The sequence below is a fragment of the Rousettus aegyptiacus genome, unplaced genomic scaffold, assembly GCF_014176215.1.
Source record: "Rousettus aegyptiacus isolate mRouAeg1 unplaced genomic scaffold, mRouAeg1.p scaffold_m13_p_12, whole genome shotgun sequence".
In the NCBI taxonomy this organism is placed as follows: domain Eukaryota; kingdom Metazoa; phylum Chordata; class Mammalia; order Chiroptera; family Pteropodidae; genus Rousettus; species Rousettus aegyptiacus.
This window is the reverse complement of record NW_023416287.1, coordinates 36,533,556-36,559,250: the sequence shown is the minus strand read 5'-3', so window position 1 is coordinate 36,559,250 and position 25,695 is coordinate 36,533,556. Positions and strand designations below refer to the sequence as shown.

General features: G+C 39.7%; 1 protein-coding gene across 7 annotated transcripts in view; it reads right to left on the bottom strand.

Moving 5' to 3' along the window:
* CFAP61 (cilia and flagella associated protein 61) overlaps positions 1-25,695 on the bottom strand; it is a 274,276-nt gene that overhangs the window by 23,884 nt on the left and 224,697 nt on the right. The gene's annotated exons all lie outside the window — the stretch shown is intronic.

The window sequence follows — 25,695 nt, the reverse complement described above, 5'->3', positions numbered from 1 at the left end:
GGCTAGTCTGGTGCCTGACTAATTTTGATACTATAAAATCAGGTGACCGAGATGAGAAAGGATTAGACTGTGGCCAACACCACCAGCTGCTCCTTAGAGAGGAAGCTCTAGGATCCCTCTCTTGCAAACAATGTAACCCCCTCCATTTAACCCACTTTCTGCTTACTCCCCCCACCCCCTGCACTCGAGAAGCTAAATATGGATGGAAAGGAAATCACACAACCACGCTGCCTGGCCTCATTTCACATTTATCCTCGCAGGTCTCTAATGTGCGCTCAACACTGCCTGCAGACCCAAACATTTCCCTGGTGAATCACTTTTTTTGTTCTCTGAGGTGACTTTTTCTCTCTACTTGAGAATCCAATACCTTTCTGCTTTTCTCTCCTCTCAGCAGATGACCTTGCCTCATGCTTTATTAATAAAAAAGAAACAGTCAAACTGCCATATTTTTCACCCCCAAATATCCCAAAGTGCCTGATTCTCTCCCGTGACTCTGCCTCTATGGCTGTTATGATAGAAAAGTTGTCCCTGCTCTGCCATTATCCCTCTCTCTTCTGCATCATTTATTTGCTTGCAAAGACTTGCTTTCTCTACTCTTTAACAAACCCTCTTGACTCCAATTCCTCCCTCCAAAGTATTTCTAAGTTTTCTATTCCACTTCACAGAACACTCCTCAAAATTTAACTCTCTGCTGCATTTCTAGATCCTCAGGTGATGTTCTCTCTCTTGAACTATTTCCAGCCCCCACCTCCTCTGAAGCAGCTCTGATCAAAGCCAAAGCCTGTAACCAATTCTGTCCTCAACTGACTCAGCCCCTTGGTGGAATCTGACCACTACTTTGGCTGACCACTACTTCGCCCTGGAAGTGCTTTCTACTCTTAGCTTCCAGAAACCCCACATCATGTTCTACTTTCTGCTGCATCTTCTGCTGGATATCGAAGTATTGGTCCTTTTCTCTGCTCTAAAGACACCTTTCCCTAGGTGCTCATGGAAGGACAGGGAGACCAGAAGCCTGGACCATAGGAGGCTCTGGATGTTTCCCTATACAAGTGCTTTATTGAGGAGGGCTCTCAGGAGAAGGGAGGTAAGGGAATCTGATGGGGGAGGGGAGTGGCGGGCAAGGGAAGGAGCTGATCAAGAATGGGTCTGAACTGGAGCCTGGCTTCAGCCTGGGCCCAGGGGGAGCTCTGGAGTGGGAGTCACACCACAGAGTTTTGTGCGCTTTGAGGCACGGGGCCTTCCATAGCAATGTCCATCATTGCTGTAGGTATCTTGGGAACAGATTGAAGTGTAACCTTCTGGGCAAGATGGCTCCTTGCTCTTTACTTCAAGGGAGCAGCTGTGAGTTACAAGACAATATTCACACACACGGGAGATGGTGGTGCTGAATTGGTTAAGGGAGTGAGGTGGGGCACTCAGTGTTCACTTCTGAGGTGGAATCATAGTTCTGTTCGGCCAAGTTAAGTTTGAGTGTCAAGTGAGCAATTGGATATTTTGCCAGAGCGGATAGCAAGTCTTGCACACTTTGCTGCTAAAATACTTCTCAAATCTGACCACTTTGCCCTGTATCCATGTAGCCCAAATCACCATCTCTCACTAGGGATAATGGCAATAGCTCCCTAAGAGCTACTACAGTCCATTCTCCACGGCAGCTGCAGTGAACTTAAAACGTGAATTGGTGTGTTACTGCCCTTGACAGGTGAAAACAAGTATCTAAAGCCCAAGCCTCCACCTACAAAGATCTAAATGATGCAGCTCCTCTGACCTTTCTGCTACAGCCACACTGGCTTCCTTCTGTTCCTCAGACATACCAAGATTTCTCCCACTTTGGGGGTCTGCACCTGTGGTCCCTCTGGCTGGACTCCTTTCCTCCCTGATTTGGCATGTTTGGCTGTGTCTTATTGTCCAGGATTTGGCTCTGATATTTCTTCCTCGGAGTGTCTGCCCCACCCACCCAACTCCTGCCCTGTCCTGCTTTATCACATTTTCTTTTTATGTTAATTGAGAAATAATTGACATACATTACTGTGTAAGTCTAAGGTGTACAGCCTGATGGTTTGATTTACATATATACTGAAATGATTACCACAATAGGCTTAGCTAACATCCATCATCTCATACAGATATAATACAAAGAAAAGAAGGAAAAGAAAAGGAAAAAAAAATTTTCTCCTTGTGATGAGAACTCTTATGATTTACTCTGTTAACAACTTTCCTGTACATCACACAGCAGTGTTAGCTGCAGTCATCATGTTGCACATCACATCCCTGGAACTTATTTACCTAATACCTGGAATTTTGTACCTTTGACCACTCTCCTCCAATTCTCCGCTCCTCCACAATTTTAAAGGATACTTTAAGCTGTCTTGAACAAAATTTAGATGTACATACCCACTGATCCAGAAATCCACTGATATGCCCAAATAAATACATTCAATAAAAACATTATTTACAATAATAAAAAAACACTGGAAATAACCTAAATGTTCATTAAGGAAAATAGTTAACTGGGGTTTAGCCATTCTATGAAACAGAAGCCATTAAAAAGAGTGAGATCTATGTGTACTGACACAGAAAAATCTTCAATACGTATTAAGCAAAAAAGAAAAATGAAGAAAAATATGTACAGTATATTTGAGAAACACATTCACATATCTAGAATGAGGTCAGTGCTGGGGAGAGCGAAAGGAGGGCGAACACTCATTGGGGTGATGGTAGAATTTTTTAAACTGGCATTTAAAATTTCTTTCTTTACTACTTAGTTCTAATTCTGTGAAAGAAGGAAGCCTACCTTTCTTGTTGGTGACTGTGTCCCATGTATCCAGAACACTGGCGTTCAATAAATATACACCAAATGAATAAGAATTAATGACACTTAAAAACTGTAATGAAAATAAGATGTACCATTGAAGATGTTTATTACAGTGTTAATTATCAGAACAGAAAGGCAGAAGCAACTTGATTAAGCAAGGGACACTGGTATGGTAGAACCCTCTTCAGTCATTAAAAGATCTTATCATTTATATACTATCTCAAGAAACGAAAAAGTGTTCAGAACCTTCCAATAAGCCAAAATAGAGAGCTATGGGCTCGGCATATAAAAATATTGTTAAATATGTAAATATTTATATATTCAGAGAAAAAAATATTGGAGTCACACACCCCAAAAATTTTATAATGATTGTATGTGGGTAATTATTTATGGGTAACTATTGGTTTCTTCTTTGCAATTCTGTTTCATACCCCTACCTTCTCTGGGTCATGCAATGATTACAGATTACTTTTGTAAATAGAAATTATAAAATCTTGTATTTTATAATTTGTAAAAAATTATATCTCAAGAAATATAACTTTGCAGTTTATATGTTGAAAGGTTTCTTTCTGGATGCCTTTGGAAGCAGCTCCTGACTTAGGGATATTGGTTCTGGGAATTTGACTATAACACAATTTCTCTTTTCATATTTTAGCCATCGATACCCCTAAACTCTTTTCTTTCTATTCACCCATTTCTCTCACCCCTCCCTCCACCTCTGGCAACCACCAATCTGATCTCTGTATCTATGAGGTTTGTGTGTGTGTATATCTATCTGTCTGTCTATCTACCTATCTTTCTATCATCTATCTATCTATCTATCTATCTATCTATCTATCTATCTCTATCATCTATCTATCTATCTATATCTATCTATCTATCTATCTATCTATCTATCTATCTATCTATCTATCTATCTCTATCATCTATCTATCTATCTATCTATCTATCTATCTATCTATCTATCTATCATCTATCTATCATCTATCTATCCATATCTATTGGATGAAGGAGTGTAAGCCCCACTGGCCACCAAAACCGGGTGATGTAGAGGTGTCTCTTGGCAGCAGTCACAAAAATTAGGACATCAGACAAGGGTATAAGCTCCTCTTCAGGTGAGAGCGATGATTACCGTCTCATGGGACCAGGCATGCAAGCTCCCCTGGCCTCTAGAGCCAGGTGATCAAGAGGCATCATCTAGGTGGTAGCCACAAAAATCAGGGCACTAGACACATAAGAGCTCCCTTCCAGGAGATACCAGTGTGCTCTGGAAGGTGGCAAAGGGAGAGCACGAAGAGTGCACCTGCCAGTCTGCATCCCTGGAGAGTGTTCCAGCAGGCTCCTAGATGTGTGTGTTAAAGTAGATGCCTGCCCCTCAGGCCGACACATTACTATAAGCAGGTGAGCCTCCTTTAAGTCGGGGTGCAATTGGCTACCTCTGAGCTGGGCCCTGGTGTGGGCAAGTCTGAGGGCATGGGCCCTTTGAGAGTGATTTCTCAGATCAATAGAGTCTTGCGGGTCTCAGGAAGTGAGCCATGCTGGTTTTTAAAGTTAGACGTTTGAAGGCTAATTTTGCAAGTGTATGTCTTAAAAGTTATGAGGCCCGATGTGGGGTTTGAATCCTTCACTCTTCAGGGAGAAGCTCCAAATTTTGAGCTACCTCTGGTTGTAGGATGCCACGCCAGTGATGAGGTTTATGGCAAGACTGTGTTTCAGCCTCTGCTACCTACATAGATGCAGTTTTTTTTTTTTTCTCATTTGTCAGATGTGTAGCTGTCATTCAGCAGCCCTTAGGTTTTTAAGAGGAAACTGTTCCATGTGTAGCTGTGGACTCGGTATGTCCATGGGAGTAGGTGAATTTAGAATCTTCCTATATTACCATCTAGAACCAGAAGTATAATTTGGTTTTGTACATTTGAATTCCACACTTGTTTTCAGGAATAAATTGTGTTTTAAAGTAGGGGACAGTCTGTATTTCTTGTCCTCTTTTTAGTGCCTCTTTAGTAACCTCGGGTATTTTGTTACTGCTTCCTCCCCTTCTTTTCTAAAAAAGATAACAATAACTCCTGTTAGTTCCTTTTACGCTTACGATGATATGAGATCCATTTGTTCATCAGAGCCTTCTTTAGGTGACAGGCATTTCTTTAGTTCTGTCTCTGAGCTCCAAAGAGAGATGTGGATAATCTAGAAAGTATACTAGTTCAAACCAGAATGCTCTTTTGGTTGAGGTTTCAGTGATAAGAAGTTGGGTAGCACATAGTTAACTGGCATTGCGGCTGGACCTGACGGGAGGGAGCTTTGCCTGGGGTGGTGAACACTGGTTATAGCTGTGTAATCACGTTATTAACGGCTATCTGATATCGAAAACAAAGTCATTATTATGATACTTTAACAGTCTCAAGGCTGAAAACCACTCACAATCTAATTCAATAAATAAGCTACTTAAGTATAGAAAGTCACAAGGAAGAACAGATTTTGTGTCATATTAGCAAATTTGATTTTCATTAATGCAAGATGAATGTCTTCTATAAAACACTTTCATATCATATTAATGACATGATAGCAAACAGCATTCATAGGTTGCTAGGCAACATGAGGACACTCTAATGATCTCTTCTGTACTCGAGAGGCCACAGAGGGAAAATGCCAGAGCTCTGAGGATATTTCCCATTGCTTGGCAATTGTTTCTGCTGGAAGACCACTGTGGTGGTGGGAGAGAAGAGAATTAATGATACCATTTACCAAAGCAAATACACCTCTTCACTCTTCCCTCCTTTTCATTGGCTTACTATGTGGGAGAGCAAAAACTGAGAAGTAGGCTTCAATATGAGAGGTCAAGAGGTCTCAGTTCTTCCTTCTGCTTAGGTAGGCAACAGGCTTCTGTGAAATAGGGGCAGGAAATGTAGTGGACACCTTGAGGGTTGTTTGTCAAGCCATAGTTTACTAGAATCTGCTCTGCTCCTTGCCATCCTTCCTTGCTGGGTAGGTCCCCAGCAGTCATGCTGTGACCATGATTCCATGAAGCAGGAACAGTCATCGGATCCGATCATTCCAGTTACGTATTGATGTGCAACAACCATTCACAAACTTAGCAGCACAGAGCAACAGCCATTTTACTGTGGTCACAATGGCTTGGCTCTGCTCTGTGTCTGCAGGTGGGAAGATAAATGGTTGGTGGCCACCCAGGGCCACTCAGATGACTGCGGCTGGAATCATCTGAAGGCTTTTTTTTTTTGCTCACATGTCTGGCACCTCCCTGGGCTGGGATGAATTAAAGGCTTGGCTCAGATGGAACTTTTGCTAGACTGTCTACATGGTCTTTCTCCATAGCTTAGGCTTCCTCATAGACTAGCAACCTCAGGATGGTTGGACTTCTTGTACAACAGATCAGGACTCTAAGAGTGAATGTGCCAGCAAACAAGCTGGAAACTGTGTGACCTTCTATAACTCAGCCTCAGAAATCACATGGCCTCACTTCTGCCATATTCTGTTGGTCCAAGCCACTACAAGCTTGCCCAGATTCAAGGGACAGGAACATAGACCCCACCCTCTCTGTGGGAGGAGGGCCAAATAATTTGCAGTCATAATGTGAAATTGCCATAACAAGCCATGCCAATCAGTCACTCCAGGAAATCCGGAGTTGCATCTGGTAAATTTCTGTGGATTTTGGGATTTGTAACATGTAAACATGGAAGTTGAGGGGCAAGCCAAGAAAGTCAGTATGCAGAGAGAAAAAAGATGCTACTGCTTGGTTTCTAGCTGCCTCGTCCTTCCTGACTCTGGTTCCTTCTCAAGGTCTAGCTGTATCTCTGCCCTTTGAGATACAACCATGAATCCTTAAAACAAATTCGCCTTTTTAGATTAAATCTATCTTGGCTGGTTTCTGCTGCTTGCAGCCTATGAGTCCTAAATAATTCAGAGATGATCAGCTGATTTTTCAAGTGATTACTGATATAAATGTGATTGCTGATCTATATGATATAAATTCTAATTTATTAATTTCATGATACCTATTGACTTCTTGTTACAGGAAATGAAGGTTTATCTTTTTAGACACAAACCCCTATTTCTCCCTATCCTGAATTTCCCAAATAGTTTCTATTGCAATTTTTGGTTAAATTAATATCTGTGTTTATATTATTTTAACATTGAAAATATTAACCACATTTCTTTCTTGTATAACTTTCTGCTATTCTTGGAAATAGCAACAGCCCTGTTTTTCCTCCTTAGTTTTTAATGTACCTAGTTACAACATTTTTTTCAAATGTTCCAGCAATTCTGTAAAAATACCCCCTAATATTATTTTCCACATAAACACATCAAATAATCAAAATAATTACTTTTTCTCCCAGTTTCCTTTCTCCTTCTGTCCTCCTGTCTGGCCTGACCTGGTTGTCCTCTGGGTCCACTGGGACTTACCCACACTATTCTTCAGTGTTCACGCCCTCCAATGTTTACTTTATTATTATTTTTTATTAAGTTTATTGGGGTAACATTGGTTAATACAATTTCACAAGTACATTATAATTTAATATCTGTATATTCTATTGTGTGTTTACCACTCAAAGTCCAGTTTCCTTCAGCTACCACATATTTGATCTCCTTTACCCACTTCGCCTTCCCCCTACTCCCTATATTTGACTCCCTTTTCCCCATCTACCTCTCCCCTCCTTCCTCACCCCCTACCCTCTGGTAACCACTAGTCCATTGTCCATGTCCCTAAGTCTCTGTCCTGTCCATTTGTCCTGTTCATGCTTTTAGGTTTGTATTCCACATATAAGTAATATCACATCTAGTGTTTACTTTAATCCTTCTTAGTTTAAAACTTTGGTTATTTATTAAAAGTAACTTTATTATGCAGAATTTTAAAATATGTTTTAAAATATTCACAGACTTTTAAAAAGAATTTTAAAATATACTTGAGGGCATTATGCTAAGTGAAATAAGACAAATAGAGAAATGTAAATACCCTATGATCTCATATGTAAAGTCTAAAAAAAAAAATAACAAGCTCATAGATACACAGAACAGATTGGTGGCTATCAGAGATGGGGGTAGGGGGAGGGGGAGAAAAATGGGTTAACTTTTTTTTTTAGTTTAAATAGTTTGTTTAAAAATAAATATATAAAACTGAAAATATTTAAATTAGAAGGCTGGCATAATGAACTCCCATTATCCATTACCCAGTTCCAACAGTTATCAACTGATGGTCAATCTTGTGTTATCTCCAGCCCCATCTACTTCTCTTCCCTCTGGGTTATTTTGAAGCAAATCCAAGATATTTCAGTATGTCTCTCTAAAAAAAAAGAGTTCTGTTTTTAAAATATATATGTAACTGCAATACTGACTTCACATTTAAAACATTAATAATAATTCTCAACAACAAAATATCCAATTAAAAAATGGGCGGAAGACCTAAACAGATACTTCTCCAAAGAGTAAATACAGATGGCTAATAGACATGAAAAGATGCTCGAGGTCACTAATCATCAAAGAAATGCAAATTAAAACTATAATGAGATATCACCTCACACCTGTCAGAATGGCTATTATCAATAAATCAAAAAACAAGTGTTGGTGAGGATGTGGAGGAAAGGGAACCCTCATACATTGTTGGTGGGATTGCAAATTGGTACAGCTGCTATGGAAAGCAGTCAGGAGGTTTCTTGAAAAATTAAAAATGAACCTACCTTTTGACCCACCAATTGCACTTCGAGTATTTATCCAAAGAAAACCAAAACAATAATTCATAAAGATCCAATATTCATGGCAGCACAATTTACAATAGCCAAGATATGGAAGCAACCTAAATGCCCATCAACAGATGATTGAGTAAAGAAATTATGATTGAAATGTGTGATTGAATATTACACAGCCATTAAAAAAATGAAATCCTTCCATTTGTAATGACATAGATAAACCTAGAGGTTAGACCTAGAGGTTATTATGCTGAGTGAAATAAGTCAGACAGAGAAAGATAAATAACATATGATTTAATTTATATGTGGAATCTAAGGAAAAAGAACAAACTAATCAAAAACAGATTTGCAAATATAGTGGACAATTTGGTGACAGACAGAGGGGAAGGAGATTGGGAGGCTGAGAGAATGGGTTGAAGGGGTAAAGAATTACAAATTAGTAGTTGATAGTTGGTCACAGGGATGGGGAGCACAGCATAGGGAATGCAGTTAGCATTAATATGATGGCTAGGTAGAGGGCCAGGGGAGGGAGGGAGCAATTGGGGGGATTGTTTTATAAACTATGTAGAAGTCTAACTAATGTGCTGTATACTTGAAACTAATTTAAATAAATTTAAAAAACATTAATAATAATTCTTTCATATATCAAATATCTCGTGTTCAAATTTTCAGTAATGTCATAAATGGAGTAATTTTTTTTATACCTTATTTGAATCAGGATCCAAAAGGTTGATATGTTTTTAAAATCTGCTTTAATTCATAGGCTCCTCCTCCATCTCTGTTATTTCTTGCAATTTATTTGTCCAAGGAATCAGGCTATTTGTCCCATAGAGTTTCCCACACTGAATTTTGTGGACTAAAGCTCCATAGCATTATTTAACATGTTCCTCTGACTCCTCTATTTCCTATAAGTTGGTGGTGGATCTAAGGTCCTGGTCAGATTCAGGGGTTGCAAAATGGTGATATTCTAATCATATCATTTATGAGCAGCAATAATTCTATTCCTTTGGTGCTTAATTGATGGATGATCATAAAATTATTGTTTGAAATTATTTCCTTTCATAAGTTTGAAGGCATTGCCCCATTATCGCTTAGGTTTTGAGGTTGCCATTGAAAAACCCGATGCTATTTTGATTCTAGCTCTTTTTGTAAATGACATGCCTTACTCACTGGAAGCTTTTAGGAGCTTCTCATTATCTCTGGTGTTCTGGAATTTCATAATCAAGAGCCTGGGGGCTGTTTGTCATTTATTATGGATTTTTTCAACCTAGAGACTGATGTCTTTCAGTTCTGAGATTTTTTTCTTCTGTTGTTCCTTTAGAAGACCCCTCCACTCCATTTCCTCTACTCTCTCTTTCTGGAATTCCTATTAGTCAGATTGAGGTTCTTCTTCTCTTATACATGAAATTTCCTTGACTTTATCTTTCTGTGCCTCTACTCCTGGAAACTGTCATTCTGGAGGAAGGCAGGAGAAGGGGACTTGGAACTCTACTGGTCAGTATTGGGACTTTCACCTAGTTCCTTCTCCTTTTAGCCCCACATCTCACACTTATTTTTTTCCTTCTGGATCTGGTGTCCCCACATGTGGAATCTGTTCATTTCGCATTCTTCAGAAAACAAATCTCCAGTGTCCTATGAGAAGGTGAGAGGGAGGAGGAGCTGCTTGGCTATTGGAGGAAGGAGAGAAGCTGGGGAGGGGGCTTCGTCTTTACTTTCAGTGAGTCTCCGTTTGCAGCCCTGCGCCTCATCCCAGACTCCCGTCATCACGTGTGTCTCCTGCTCTTCTCTCCACAGGCCTTTAAATTGCAGGCGTCTCCACTCTGCTGGGACAAGCGTCCCCAAATACGCTGCCCTCTCTCATCTGCCATCATCTACCATCATCTCCTCTCCAGTTCGATGTTTCCTTATGGGGAAATTTTTACATTTTTTTTTCTTGTTTTACTGTCATTTTATGGGGGTTTCAGAAAAAAGAGGAGGGAAATGTGTATATTCATTTTGCCATACTTAACCAGGAGCCCCTAAATTATTTTTCAGTACAATTCTAAATAGCAAGTCTTTACACAGAACTTTTATGAATTTAAGTTTTTTTCCAGTTTTATTGAGAAATAATTACCACACATCACTGTATAAGTTTAGGGTGAACAGTATGATTGTTTGATTTACGTATATTGTGAAATGATTACCACATAGGTTTAATTAACATCCAACATCTCATATAAATACAATTAGAAAAAAGAAAAAATTTCTCTGTTGTAAGAATTCTTAGGACCTACTCTGTTAGTAGCTTTCCTACACATCACACGGCAATGTTAGCTGCAGTCATCAGGCTGCACATCACATCCCTCGGACTTATTTATCTTATACCTGGCAGTTTGTACCTTTTGACCACCTTCCTCCAATCGAATTTACTTTTAATTTTTAAGTTTAGTCTCATGGAATCCTAATTCTGGGACAATTTATTGGAAGCTCCCTCTAGATCAGCCTGGGTTCTTTTTTCCTGTGGATTTGAGGATGTTTGATATAATAAAAGAGCTTTGTTCCTGATTTTCATCATTCTTGTTATTCTAGTGTGTTCCCTACCATCTGAGGGATCAGAGGCTGAGGCAAAGATTAAGTGTTAATATTTTATGTGCAGATACCATCCCAGGGCAGCCAGACTGAGGTGGCGAAAGACGGGGAGCAATGCAGGATTATGCATTATGTACTTGCCAGTGCTTCAGGCTAAGGGCTCATACTCGTCTGAGCATTATGTACTTGCTAGTGCTTCAAGCTAAGGGCTCATACTCGTCAGGATGTCTCTGTACAGGGTTACATGAAAAAACTGGGTCTTGGGACAGTCTTTCGGTGGAAATGAAAGGGAATTTATGTTCTGACTCCCTCCTAACCACAGAGAATTAGGCCCGTGCACTTCTGCCTTGCATCACGCAGCCTCTTTGGCAGTCACTTGAGAAGCCAGATCCTACAGCTTGTGGCACAGGGCTTCATCCAAGTCTAGGCATGGGAGGAGGAGCTGAAACTCTCAAGGACCTACTGAGGCTGGGAGAGGCTGACGACATGGCCATGCTGATAGTCTGAATGGATGGGCTCATCATAAGAGCCAGACTGTTCTGAATTCTTCCCTAAGAATTTTCCAAAGTGGAACTAGGAAAGAGAGGCCCCTCTGCTCTCTAAATATCAAAATATGAGATGCATGAGCCTGGGGCTTACCACGACTTCCACCCAGGGGTGGCCCGTCTCAGAGGAGGAAGACAATATGCAGGGATAAGAAGCCAAATTCTGATGGTGTTTCAAATCCTGACTCCAGAAGAGTAGTTCTGTGAGATGTTACAGTCTCTTCTGGAGTTTCAGTTAGTTTGACAGCTGGGCTTTTGTCACTTGTAGACAGAGATTCCTGACTAATGGTTATGATAAAAAAGAATATTAATAAAGACTTTTTAACCTTGTATCCAACAACTTGAAATTAATTAAAAAAAAACCTTAAAATTAAAAATGTTTACTACTTCAGATATCTTCCTACTTAGTGTGCTATGGGCAAACCTGCTACAATTAAGCCTAGGTTAACACTTTAGTCCAGTACATAATTGGAGAGATCAAGGTGGGGCTAAGTTAGTTCATATATTAAATCCTTTCCAGGACCCTGGCAGCCTTGGACCGTGAATCCAGAAAAATCCACTTGCAGATCTGTCCAGAAGGCAATAACTGACCGATGGACAGCCTTTGGGGTGCACTTGGAGAGGGTTTGATTCAGGGGCCTGACAAGCCCAGCAGATCCCGAGTAGCAAGTCCGTGTTAATAACTTGAATGAGTTCTAGCTTTGTTCAATTATCACGTGCAGAAAGCCTACAGCTTGCAGGCACTGCTTGTCAGCTGGGGCTGCTAGTGTCTGAGAACTAATCATTAAGCCTGCCACAGAGCAGAGAAGCCACCTCCCAGCAGCCCTGTGGCCTCCAGCGTGGTGTATATTTTCCTATTTCACTTGGATTTGCTCCTAATGATTGAACTATAGATTATTAATGCTGTGAGCCTCCGGGAGCCCAGCGTGACTGTGCTGGGCTCTATTCTGCCCTCAGAGCCTTCGGCACGGATCGTGGCAGCGCAGACAGAGCTCAGGCAGCTGTCAGAGCCGCTGGGGCCAAGAGAGTACCGTGGGATCCAAATGGTGCTTCCTATTAGCGGCTGCGGGGGGGCCGTTGGTGGCATTTGGTGCTCTCTTCTCCCCAAATTACCAGCTAGAGGAAATAATAAGTCACAAAACATTGTTCATAGTTTGCTAGGTGGGTGACAAAAAGTGTCTTTAGAGAGGAGAAAGTGGCTGAGGCCGTGCTGGGGCTATGCCATCTGTCCCTCTGCAAAGTTATCCTGAGTGGGTGCCGGGAACAACTGCAAAGAGCATACACAAAGCCAGGTTCAGGGATGTGCAGGGCCTGTGGCAGTGTGGCCCTCCTGGAGAAGAAGTGTAGCACAGCGACAATTTGTGGAACAGTTCCTCCAGTATAGGCTCTGAGCCGAACATTTCCTGTATATCATCTTGTTTAGTCCTCACAGCAATGCCAAGAAGCAGTTATAAGCCCCCTTTTACAGATAATAATGAAACTCTGAGCAATGAAGTGACCTGCCTAAGACCACACCGCTAGGGGAGGTCTGAAGGACCGCCGGGTGTGTTTTCTGAGGTGTGCATTCTCCTTTCCACATGTTATCACCATCGAGTGAGAACCAGGAGAGACCCTTTTATACCCTGATGAGGAAGTGAGGCTGGTATGATGTCAGAAGCAGAGGTTGAACCCAGGAATAGCTGATATGGAGCTTATTCCCACATTGGCTAAATGGGAGTGCCCAGGGAGTACATCATGCCTTGGACAGCACAGCCAGCAGCTGTTGAAAGCGGCAAAAAAACCTTTGGCCTTGCTGCATGGCAACCTAGTGAATTGTGAGGGACAATGCAACATCAAACTTGGGGTACAAATCTGTCTTAGCTCAGCTTATCATAACGACAGATTGGGTGACTTAAACAACAGAAATTTATTTCTCACAGTTCTAGAGGCTGGAAGTCTAAGATAAGGGTTCCATAATGGTCAGTTTCTGGTGAGGACTCTTCCTGGCCTGTAGATGGCTGCCTTCTCATTGTATCCTTACATGAAATCTCTCTTCCTCTTCCTAAAGGGCTCCAGCCCTACCATATTAGTGACTTCATTTAACCTTAATTAACTCCTGAAGACCATAACTCTAGACACGGTCACATTGGGAATTAGGGCTTCAAAATATGAATTCTGGGGGACAAAATTCAGTCCATAGCACTGAGGTCATAGTGAGGTTAACAGATAGGAGAAAGTAAATCAACAGAGAAATAAAATAGGTTAATGGGATGGAGAATGACTCGGAGATGTTAATTAGGAGTGTGTAGGGTGGTTTATGTAATATGGGGATGTTACGCCATTTATTAGTCTAAAAATGTTCTATAATATACAATAAATGTGTTCCAATTTTTTTAAATTTCAATCCTTTATAGATGTTGTTCCACCGATTTTCACTTGCATTGTATCTGAGAAATCTGTTGTCATTTTCTTTATTCCTCCAAAAACAATCTGTTTCCTCTTGCTGCTGTTTAGATTTTCTCTTTATCACTGGTTTTGAGCAGTTTATGATACATGTTAGTATAATTTTATTCATGTATTTCTTACATGAGATTCATTGAACTTCTCAGGTTTATAGTTTATATCAAATTTGGAAAACATTTGGTCATTATTTCTTTAGGCCATTTCAAGTTTTCCCATAGCTCACTGATACTCTGCTCATTGTTTTAAATTCTTTTTTCTTACTGTGTTTCATTTTGGCAATTTCAGTTGTTATGTCTTCAAGTTCACTAATCTTTTCTTCAGCAATGTCTAATTTCCATTGATCTCATCAGCGTATTTTTGCATCTCAGACATTGTAGTTTTCATCTCTAGAAGTTCAGTTTGGGTCTTTTATATACCTTTTACATTTCTACTTTACTTTTTGATCATGCGGAGTACAGTTATAATAACTTTTAATGTAATTGTTTATTAATTCTAATATCTATGTCAGTTCTGATTTGGTTTCAATCAACGGATTTCTCCTATTATGGGTCATATTTTCCTATTTCTTTGCATGCCTGGTTATTTTTCTTGCTACTTATTTTATCACTACCCCACAAATCTTAAATGTTCTCCAGGCTGGATGATGATAACACAACTCATTCTCAGCCCTGTGTGACTACCAGGCACTGTAACCTCTAATCCTTTTAAGCAGTTCTCTCCCACCCTTGGGCAGTTTCTTCACCTGCATGTGCTGATCAGTACTTGACTGAATTCTCAAGTGGAACTTCTTGATGATCTCCAAGGTTCTCTGTGAGCTCTCTCTTCTCTAGTACTCTGTCTTGAGAACTCTAGCTGCCCTGTCCTCCCCAGACTTCAGAGGGTCTGTTCAACTTCAGAGAGTCTACAGAGCTCTGCCTAGGTTCCACTTCCTTTACTGTGGCCTGGAAACTCTCTCAAGGCAAAAAGCTAGATCAATTTCAGGGTTCACCTTATTTGTTTCTAGACTCTTAGAGATCACTGTCTTTTATTGCCTTATATCCAATATCATTTTCAAAATTGTTTTTACATTTTGTACAGATTTTGAGTTGTTTCAGATGACAGGGTAAATTTATTCCCAAAAGAATTTGAAAAAATTGAATGTCACATTTGCTCCTAGGATTTTGGATAAGGATTTGTCAACTCATAATAATAGATGTAAATAAAAATTTCAAGTGGTCTTCTTGATACATTTGCATTATTTTTTGCTAACTTCTAATCAAGTTTTATAGTTATAGGAGAAAATGTACACTAGCTTAGCCAGATGCATCCCAGGCCCTTTGTAGCATGACTTACCCAAAATACAGGTAGGAAAGTGGAAGACTACATTTTTCAGACTCACATACAGTGTGGGTTCTACATGAGACCAAACTTATTCCAAAGAGACACCCTCATACATGACTTGGAAGATGGACGTGAACACCACGAAGTGGAGATTCTGCTTCCACTGTTTTTCCTGCTTTTGCTGGCAAGCCCGGTCATGGTAAAGTTTGGTGTCAGCTGTAGCAGAATCACACAGGGGCAAAGAGGCAGGACTTAGGGTACCCATTTTGCTAGTTTGGATTGTGGCAGAGAAGGTGTGGCTCTAGAGCCGGCAGTTGTTTAGGCAGTTTTCAAACTCCTCAAAGTCCTCATTGTGGCAGAGGTCAGCCAGGTCTGCAGAATTGTTTTCTGGATTTTCCCTAGAAGGTGGACTAAAGCCTGCTCCTTCAGCTCATTCAAGAAATTTTATAAACCACTCATAACTGGAAGTACATCGCTTTCTATTCAATCTAGCCAAAGAGGACTCCGTTGTCTGTAACTAAACCCTGGCTGATAGATTAATCATTGTACTTACTAATAATGTGGCTAGTAAAGAACTTGTCTGAGGAACAGGAGACAGGTTGTCTGTGACATTTCCTGGTTCACTTGTGCATGCTTTACCAGGATTTTCAATCTGTGGTTTCTTTGGAGGAGTCTTTTATGTGGTCTTGTCTATTTTGTGGAAATTAGTTTAGTTAAAACCAGATAGTATCTGTAAGTCCACAGAACTTCAGTATGTTCCAAAGTTCACTAATAAGTTGGCCCTCTAAGCTATGACAACCCCCTATAACCTTGGAAGTGTTGAGTCCACATAAGACACACATCTGTCTTTCAACTGCCCAAGAGAGCATCAATATCTGTGCTTCAACCCCTAATAAAGTTTGATTCCTTTCTATCCCCCCAAAAATACAAATAGAAATTCTAGTATTTTCTTCTTCCACATACCAATTATCCTGTGTGTCCCCTGAGGTATTTTTGTCCAAGAAGCAAAATTATTCTCATGGTCTAAGCAAGTACTTTCTGTAAAGAATGTCACTGCATAATGCAAAACTTACTCCCTTTGTCCCAAATAAAGGGAATTAGACTGAGAGTCAGTGGACTCCGGTTCTGGTGTTATTGATGCCACTATCTTAGTTGTGACCCATGGCAAGCCATGCCACTTTGGTTTTTCTTCTATGAGATGTGTGTGCTGGACTACAGTCCCATGAGAAGGACCTAGGTAGTGGTATCCATGAGCTTGTGGCAGGCTTCAATTCTACGAGCAGATAGCAGTTACCCTTTGACTCTACTCACCACATATGGCTCATGCATACAAAAAGTGTTCTGGGTATTGGATTAGGTATGGGTTCTACTTAGCTTTTAAAATATATTTTTTCTAGATTTAATTTAATAAATATGTATTGCTTTTGTAATGGAAAATGCTAAAAAGTAAAAAAAAAATGTACAAAATAATCCTAAAAAAAAAAAGGAAGGAAGGAAGGAAGAGAGAGAAAGAGGAAGGAAGGAAGGAAAGAAGGAAGGAAGGAAGGAAGGAAGGAAGGAAGGAAGGAAGGAAGGAAGGAAGGAAGGAAGGAAGGAAGGACACCAACATAAGAAAGATCTAGGCCTAGGAGGAAAGTAATGTGCATGGTGCATGCATGATAAGTCCATGCTGCTTAGCTGGCTTCAAAGTATCTCTTTAGAGAGTTGTTGGTCTGCCATAAAAAAATTCAGGCAGGCAGGCTAGTTTCTTCTCAGTCTTCTTTTCAGTAGACTGAAAACATGATTTCTGAGATGTATTTATTTTAACAATTCCAATAACAACTCAGTTGTTTCTTGGAGCTTGGTAAAGAGGTATTTACATTAAAGCAATTTAATAACCATTGGCTCATAAACTATCATTTTAGTTTTATGATAATAGCCTTCAACCCACATATTGCCAGATGAAAAGGAGTAAGAAAATCTATAAAGGACTTTAACTCCTGCAGCAAAAGTTTGAAAAGAAAAGTGATATTACAAAGTTGCTCAGAGAGACAGAAGTCAGTTCTGAATATTCCAGTCAAACCTCCTGAATCCCAAATCAAGACCTGGATCTAACAACAGGATAGGATGTTAGTAACCAAGACTGTTGTGCATAACTGGGGGGAAGTGGCAGGCTGTTGGGAGTTTGGCCAGCTCAGCTATACACAAGGCTAAATGGATAGGGAAGGACATACATGGTGACATGAAATATTTATTTCAGCCAACAAAACCGAGTGCCCCTTGCCTCACCTATAGTGTGACAAAAGGCCCCAGAGAGCTTGCCTGCTCCACCCCTTGTCCCACGCCACCCTCCCTCCCCATCTGTCTATCTTTGGCACGTGATCTGAGGAGAACGTTCTTTCTTTCTGGTTGACCCCACAAAAGAGAGCCTAGAGGGAACTCACTTCCTCTTTCTACTCACTGGGCCTTCAGCTTACCCATGTGTTAGCTACTACATCTGCATGTCAGGGACTCAACCGAATGGGGCCGGTGATTAGAAGTTTAGGAAATGATGATCTATAGATGCCATGCCCCACCCCACTCTCTACAAATTCCATAAATGTGACTGGTCTACAGCAGCACTAACAGAACTTTGTGCAGTGATGGAAATATTCTTTTCTGTGCTGTTGAATGTGGCCAGTGTGACTGAACTTTTAATTTTATTTAATCTTAGTTAAAATTTAAATACTCACATCTGGCAATTGGCTATCATATTGGACAATGCAGGTCTAAGATGTTTGTAACTCCTAATGCATGAAACAATTTTTCAAAAACAATTTTTAAAACTGTGTTATTAGATTCTAGACATGGTTTGTAACTCAAATAGCTCATAATTTCACATTTTAAATGATATTCAGAAGAATCTACTTGGTTGCTTTTGGTGTCCAGTGGTTTAAAATGAAATCATCTTTAAGTGTTGCTTATATAGAAATGTTTGGTCCACTCTTTTACTATAATGTGCCCTGGGAGATACACTATCGACTTGAGTCTTCATACATTACTGACTCTAAATAAAGCACCTGATTTCACACTTACTTAATTCTTGATAATAATCTCTCCCTAAGTAATTTTTTCCTCAGAGCATGACCCTGAAAGGAGCACATGAAATTTATAGCTACCTCTAAAGAGACAATTTTTAAAATAAGATATACTAAGCACATGTATTAACACAATTTTAAAACACTTGCTCACTTGAATTTTTAAAGGGAGCACTGTATTTTACTAAATTTACACTAATTTGGGAGGGAAAAGGAATATTGCTAAAAGCCTGGAAGTGTCTGCCTCTCCATTAAAGGTTAATATAAACTTGTAGTGAACATAAACGCTCGATTTAAAATAATTACCAGACCTTGCACTTGTATAGTAAATTACATCTTTTAAATACTTTCGCACCATTGTCTACTTTTACCCTGCATTGTGGGCAGATTTATCATAGATTATATCTCCACTCTATGGATGAGGAAATTGATATTCGATGAGGTTAAATGGCTTGCCCAAGTTCACAAAGCTACTAAGCAACGAGGCAGGAACTTAATGTCTAAACAATGTCTTTTCCACTCTAAGAAAAGAGAAGTAACAATCTGCCTTTACACACTGTTGGAGTTTCAACCCACATTCTCTTAGAATATATACCAAGAGTGCACAGGAACAAGCATGACAGGGACCAGAGTGGCAGCTGTGGAAATGGGGTGAGGGCGGCTACAGATAACTTGCAGGTAGCATTGTTTTTTATAAAGCTTGGAGAAATGTTTCAATTTTTTATATAATATTGTAGATATGGTTCAATAGTCTTATACTTTACATGACTTATCCCTGTGCAGTTCACACTCCAGCACAGTCTTCTGGGATTCAAGGCCATCCCTGCGATGACATCATCTTCCCTAGGTATTAATATGTGATTTCAGCAAACACATTTCCTTTCAGATAATGGAATCACTGGTTTTCTATCATAGGGAGACTTGTCAAGTTCCTTCGTTTTAGGGGGTAATAATGCTCACTGGGAAGGGGAGACTATAAAGGACCACAGGGGCTCACAGCGAACAAGGTGAGCAGAAAGACGCTGAAGAAGAGTAATCCGTCGATGACCCTGAATGCCCAGCCCCACCTCTCACTTCAGGTGGACTTTAATGGGTACCGAATTTCATTGTTTGGTCTTTATGTTCCCATTAATAAAAGCCTTTAACATTAAGAAAAAATCTTGGCTGTGAGATGGGATACTCATTTTTCCTTCATTTACTTATGGGCACTATTTTCAAGGCAAAGATTCTAACCAATATCAATAAGATTGAAGAGCCTGAAATAAGAATTTATACCTTCCTGATACCTCAAAACCATAAAAAAAAAATCTCGTTCCACATTTTTCTGATAAATGCTAAGATGATATGCCAAACTATATTTTCATGACAAATGAGGCAAATTATTGAAACATATTGGATGAGATTTAAAAAAAAAGCTTCATACTTTATGCAGATTTCCATGTGTTCATTATGTTAAACATTCATTCCTGACTATGTGAATGGGTATATTTGTGTTTCTTTCATATTATAATTTTTGGCATAAATATCTGAATGGACATGTGCTAGCTATAATTTCAGGATGGTTCAAAACAATCTTATCTTCCATTCCGGGAAAGGTTAATTCCACACAGATATCATGGTGGGAAGAAGAAGGTGACATATACCAGAAAATAAAGAGAAAAAACCCTAATCTTTTAATCAGAGCAGTATTATAACAAAAAGTGGACACATGCTATGTCATATGGAATTGGCCCCAACATTGGTCTATACTTCCAGATCTAAGGTTGTCCATTCAGTAATGAGAGATGTTCAAAAATGTGAGTTCAGTCTCACAGGCTATGTGATCATATGGAAACAGCTCTAGGCAAGAAGCTGCCTGTTGGAGCCAGGAGGATGATTGGTGAGGAGCCCCCAGATGGAGTGTACAAGCAGGCCCAATTGAAATCACCTTTTATCAGGGCAGATAAATAGACTATAATTAAATGACTGGGAGGCAAAATGAAGAGAACAAATTTTGATTTTAGCAAATCATTTGAAGAAAGATTCCTTAAAAGGCTATCAAACAGAACTGGCATTATCTGAAATGACACAGATGAGCAGGAACACCTTAACGAGTCTACAGAAAGGCAGGTGGGTGAATAGTAAGTGGCCCAAGGGAAATTTGCATCTTGGGAGAATTCATATCCAACAACTTTTAAGTATGTAAAAAAAATTTGACAAGTTGGAGTGGGCGGACATATTTGAAGAAACTTTTGATATATCTGTAAAAATGGGCGCCTAGAATTTAGTGTGTGATTTTCTACTGGAAAGAGCACCAGGCCACTGACTACAGAGAAACAGACAACATTTAAGCCATGATTAAATGACTCCAATTGGAGTCTAATAAATGAATCAGGAGACAGTGTGGGCTGGCAGCATCCTGCTTTGCAGCTCCAAAGACATAGATAGCATAAGGCAGCTTTCCTAAGGGAGTAACTTCTGGAGCTTCATAGTTCAAAAGGTAATGGCAGCCTTTTAAAAGGCCTGCTCAAATCCCATTTCGAATATTGTGCACAGCAGCACTTACCCACTAAAAATAGGCCATTTGAGTGTTTGAGGAAGTGTGGGAGAGGACGGCAGTGCTTGCAGGAGGGCCGTATGAGGGCAGTCTTTGAGAGCTGATGTTAAGATGTGAAAAGAGGTGATTTAATCAAGGTTTATGAGTATCTGATGGGCTCACACAAAGAAGCTAGGGCAAGACCTATTCACAATGTGAGGATAAAGGATGCTACAGACTGTTAATTAAGGCTAAGGGTGGGAGGCGGGGAGGAATTCAGTAGGCAAAACCTTTCTTTGCAGTGCCATCAATAAGTGAGGTAAATGAAGATGAGGTAAAGGTAAGAAAGCAAGGAAGGCACAGGACATGCCTTGTTAAAGCCCTCTGACAGGGATTTCTCAGGAAATTGCCTCTACCTCCCCTCTCCCCTCCATCTACATTTCCCATTTTCCAACTTTACGGCTCTCTACTGAAGCTCCTTCTGTCCTCAGTATCCTTTTGGGGAGCAGAATCAGCAGGATGAGAGGTGCTGCTTGTTCTAAATATCATCGAAGGACTTAGCAGGTGAGGGTATTGCAAGGGTTGTGATAGGTGTGTGTATGTGTGCATGTAGTATACTGTGGGACACAGGTGCTCTTAAGGGGAAGATTGGGAAAAAAAGTTTTAGTACCATATCTTCAAATGTTTGTTGGCTCAAAAAATGAACAAATAATAAAAATAGGCTCCATTTTTTTCCCAAAGTGGTAAGTAAATCAATCGATCATTTCTCTCCTTCTCACACTTAGGCATGCATACTCCTGTACACGTACAGAGTCACCAGTAGTGAATTTGTTTTCTTATTGCCAATGGTTTGCACTAGCACTCTGAGATGAAAACAAAGAATACAATATAGATGGAATCCATGCTAGCCTGGGCCCCAGATCCTCAGCTGCACTGTTGTCCTGTGACAGCTGTCTGCCTGTATGTCACTGGGGCTGAATGCTTGGCTGCCACAACGTATCTCCAAATGGCTCCAAGCAAGGCCCTCTGCAGGCAGCAGGAGCCGCTACTTGTGATGTCTTCACTCCCACAGCATCTGTACCTGAGGCTGCCACAGTGTTCTCTGGTACCACCATTGCCTGCTCTGTTCTGGCCCTCGAGGGGGTGAGATTAGATTGGGGGAAGTGGAGAGAAAGGATCCAAGGTTTCCTTTGAAGCTGGATTAGAACTTGGTCTTGAGGTCATGCCTGACTTGCAGATGACAGGGTGGCTGCTTAGCATTCAGCCCTCCCAGTATGGAGGAAGGTGTCCCAGATGCAGTAGATGGAAAATCACCCAAATTCAAACAAGAGATGTTGCTGGTGTTGCTGAGGTCATGGAAACAGTCCGTAATCATATCGTGGCCAAAGTCAGCTAAACCATTCACCCTTCCTGTTTGGAAAGAGCCTTGCCAGTCTGTCCGATGAGAGACAGGGCAGGCAGTACTGGGCCAAGAACTAGCACTGGGACCTGGCAGCATTTCGTGGCACTTGAAAAGAATGTGGCTGTAGCTGCATGTACATGTTAACACACATGTGGGAGTGACTAACGGGCCTGTCAGTGCCTTCAGTATCTCACTTAAAAGTGACCAGTGGCCCTTTTGATGATCAGCTACCATTTTCATGCCCCCCTTGCTTCATTCTTATAGATGTCAATTGGCACGCCCTAATATCCAGTGTCATCCCATTATCTGTCCTAAATATTCACTCTTAGCAAATCAAATTACCTTTGAAAATTATTGCTATCATCAGTTAACAGTTGCACCCTGACTAGAGGTCCCAAGCTCACAAAGTCTGCCTGTTTCAATATCACCTTCTTGGGGGAAAAATAACCCAGCTAGGGCTTTTGAATTGGTCACAGGTGAAAATATTCTTTTTTCAGAAAAGACTCTTAACATATTCCTCCCTACCAGGTAAAAATTTTCTTTAACAAATGACTTATTCTCCTCTAACTCAAATACTTTGGGTAAGGTTGAGAGAGAGCAACCATAAATAAAATCCAATGCACAAACTGAGGAACAAATGAATTTATTTTCTAAATGTATTTTTCTTTACTTCAGATAAATATTACAGTCAAGTCCACAAAGATTTGAGGTGAGAAAGCTATGATTAAAGAATTTGATACTTAATCAAAATATAGTTTATAATTAAAAGCGTTAGGAAAATATTCTCATATATAAAACTTCAAAAATTAAGTACTCTTTCTGGAAAAATAATTAAAATCCATGACTAATAAAAATGCTTAGCCAACAATAAAAAGAAACTTTAACCTAATAAAGGATGTCTACAAAAATATGTATGGCAAATGTCACACACTTAATATTAAACACATTCCCTTTAAGATTAAGAATGAAGCAAGGGTGCCATCCCTCAGTACTTCTCTTTTACCTTTCACTGAAAATCTTAGCCAATGTAGTGAGACAAGAAAAAGAAATAAAGTTACAAAGATTGGAAAAGAAGAAACAAAACTTTCATTATTTGCAGATGGTATAATTTTTTTGTATGGAAAACTGAAAAGAATCTACAGGTAAAGTATTTGGATGAATGAGAGTGTTCAGAAAATCTGCAGACTATAATACCACACAAAAAGGCAGAATATTTCTATACAGCAACAATCAATAACAAATAATATTTATAACAGCAATAAAAATATTAAGCACTTTGGATCATATTAAACAAAAATTATGCAAGCCATTTATGAAGAAAATTATAAACCTTTATTGAAAGATGTTAAAAAGACCTAAATAAATCAAGAGATATACTATGCTATGATGTTGGACGTAATATCAAAGATGTCAGTTCTTATCTAATTGATCTAAGATTTGATACATTTCCTATCAAACCAATGGGGCTTTTCATAGAGCCTGATGAGTTTATATAAAACTATTGGAAGAGAAAAGGGACAAAAATATCCAAGACACCCTAAAGAAGACAAACAAATTACATTAAAATTAAGAATATATGCTAATTGACCCCACAAAGTAAGTGAAAAGACAACCCCCCAAAAACATGGACAAAGGTCATAAACAGGCATTTCACAGAAACTACCACAAATAGCCCATGAACAAATGAAAAGGCACTAAATTGTGTCATTTATCAGGAAAGAGAAAATTAAACTACAGGAAGATACCTTTTTGAACCATTAGAATGACCAAATTTTAAAGTCTAATAGCACCCAAGAAGTACTCTCATGCCCTGCTAGAGAAAGTTTAATAGATACAACTACTTTGGGGAACATTTCAGCATCATCTAGTACACCTGAAAAATTCTTGCAAATGAGGTCCATCCACAGTGCCCATACATTGTTAGTAATGGCACCAAACTGGAAACAATTTAAATATTGATCAACAGGAAAATAGATGGATGAACTATGACACAGTTATATCAGGGAATACTATACAGCAGAGAAAACAAATGAACTATAGCTATGTACATCACCATAATGGACCTTATATAAACAACACTAAACGGTGTAGACTTTCCCTAGTCAGCCACAGAATCGATCCAAAGAAGGCAAAACAAATTAATATATTATTTAGGAAATCATATATATATATATATACACATATATATATATGTGTGTGTGTATATATATATATATATATATATATATATATATATATATGGCACATCTTTAAAACAAGGGTTGGCCTGCAGCTTTTTTTGGTAAATAAAGTTTTATGGGGACACGACCCATTTGTTTGTATGTTGCATATAGCTATTTTCAACTACAATGGCAGAGTTGAGTCCTTGTGACAGAAGTTGTATGACCTGCAAAGTGAAAAATATTTACTATCTGGCCCTTTAAAAAATTTGCTGATCCCTGCTTTACAGGAAAGAAAGGAGATAATTAACCCAAACTGCAGAATAGTGGTTACCTCCAAGGAGAAAGAAGGAGATGCAATCAGAGAAGGACTTCTAACATTCTGAAGTAAAGAATTATTTCTTAATGTAATGGTAAGGCAGATAAATTTCTAGTGCTATTATCCCTTAAAAATGTATGTACATGTTTTATATATGTTTTTGTTTGTAATGTAGTCTATAACTTAAAAACTTTTTAAGAGGGAAGAGAGGTTGCTTCTGATTCTGGTAGTCACCCTCGTAGGTATGAAGGACCCTGGAATTCTATGACTTATGTCCTGCATCTATATGGCTCTGTCATCATCTTGTTTTGCGAAGAGAAAAATCCTTCTAACCTTTCTAAGTAGCTTTCTATTCTAAAATTCTAGCCTTCCTAGAGTTATAGGATAAAGGAATGTTTTAGAGTTTGACAGACTAAGATCTAGATCACCCAGTCAAACCAACTTGCAGTGCGGAACTCTCTTAAAAATACCTTGGACAAATGGTCACCCTTCCTTGCTTGAGCACAAGCCATGTGAAAGAAGACTGAGGTCGCAAACAGCCTGTGCATGGTCGTGAAGTTCCCACCAGGACCAGGCACTTCTATACCCTGCTCCCAAAACTACCTTTTAAACTTCTGACCACTGCTCTTAGCAGCCCTGTGTCAAAGAGACTTGAAAATCATTTCATCTAGACCCATCCATTTTGTGGAGGCCATGCATGGCTACATCTGGGATCCAGGTCTGTGGGTGGCCATAGGAGCCATGTGTGGATATACCCAGAGTCCATGCACTTCCGCATGTGCCTGTCCTCTTTCTAGCCAATGCTAGTGGTCAGATACTCTTTATTAAGAATGAAATCTTTGCCACTCTAGTTTCTCC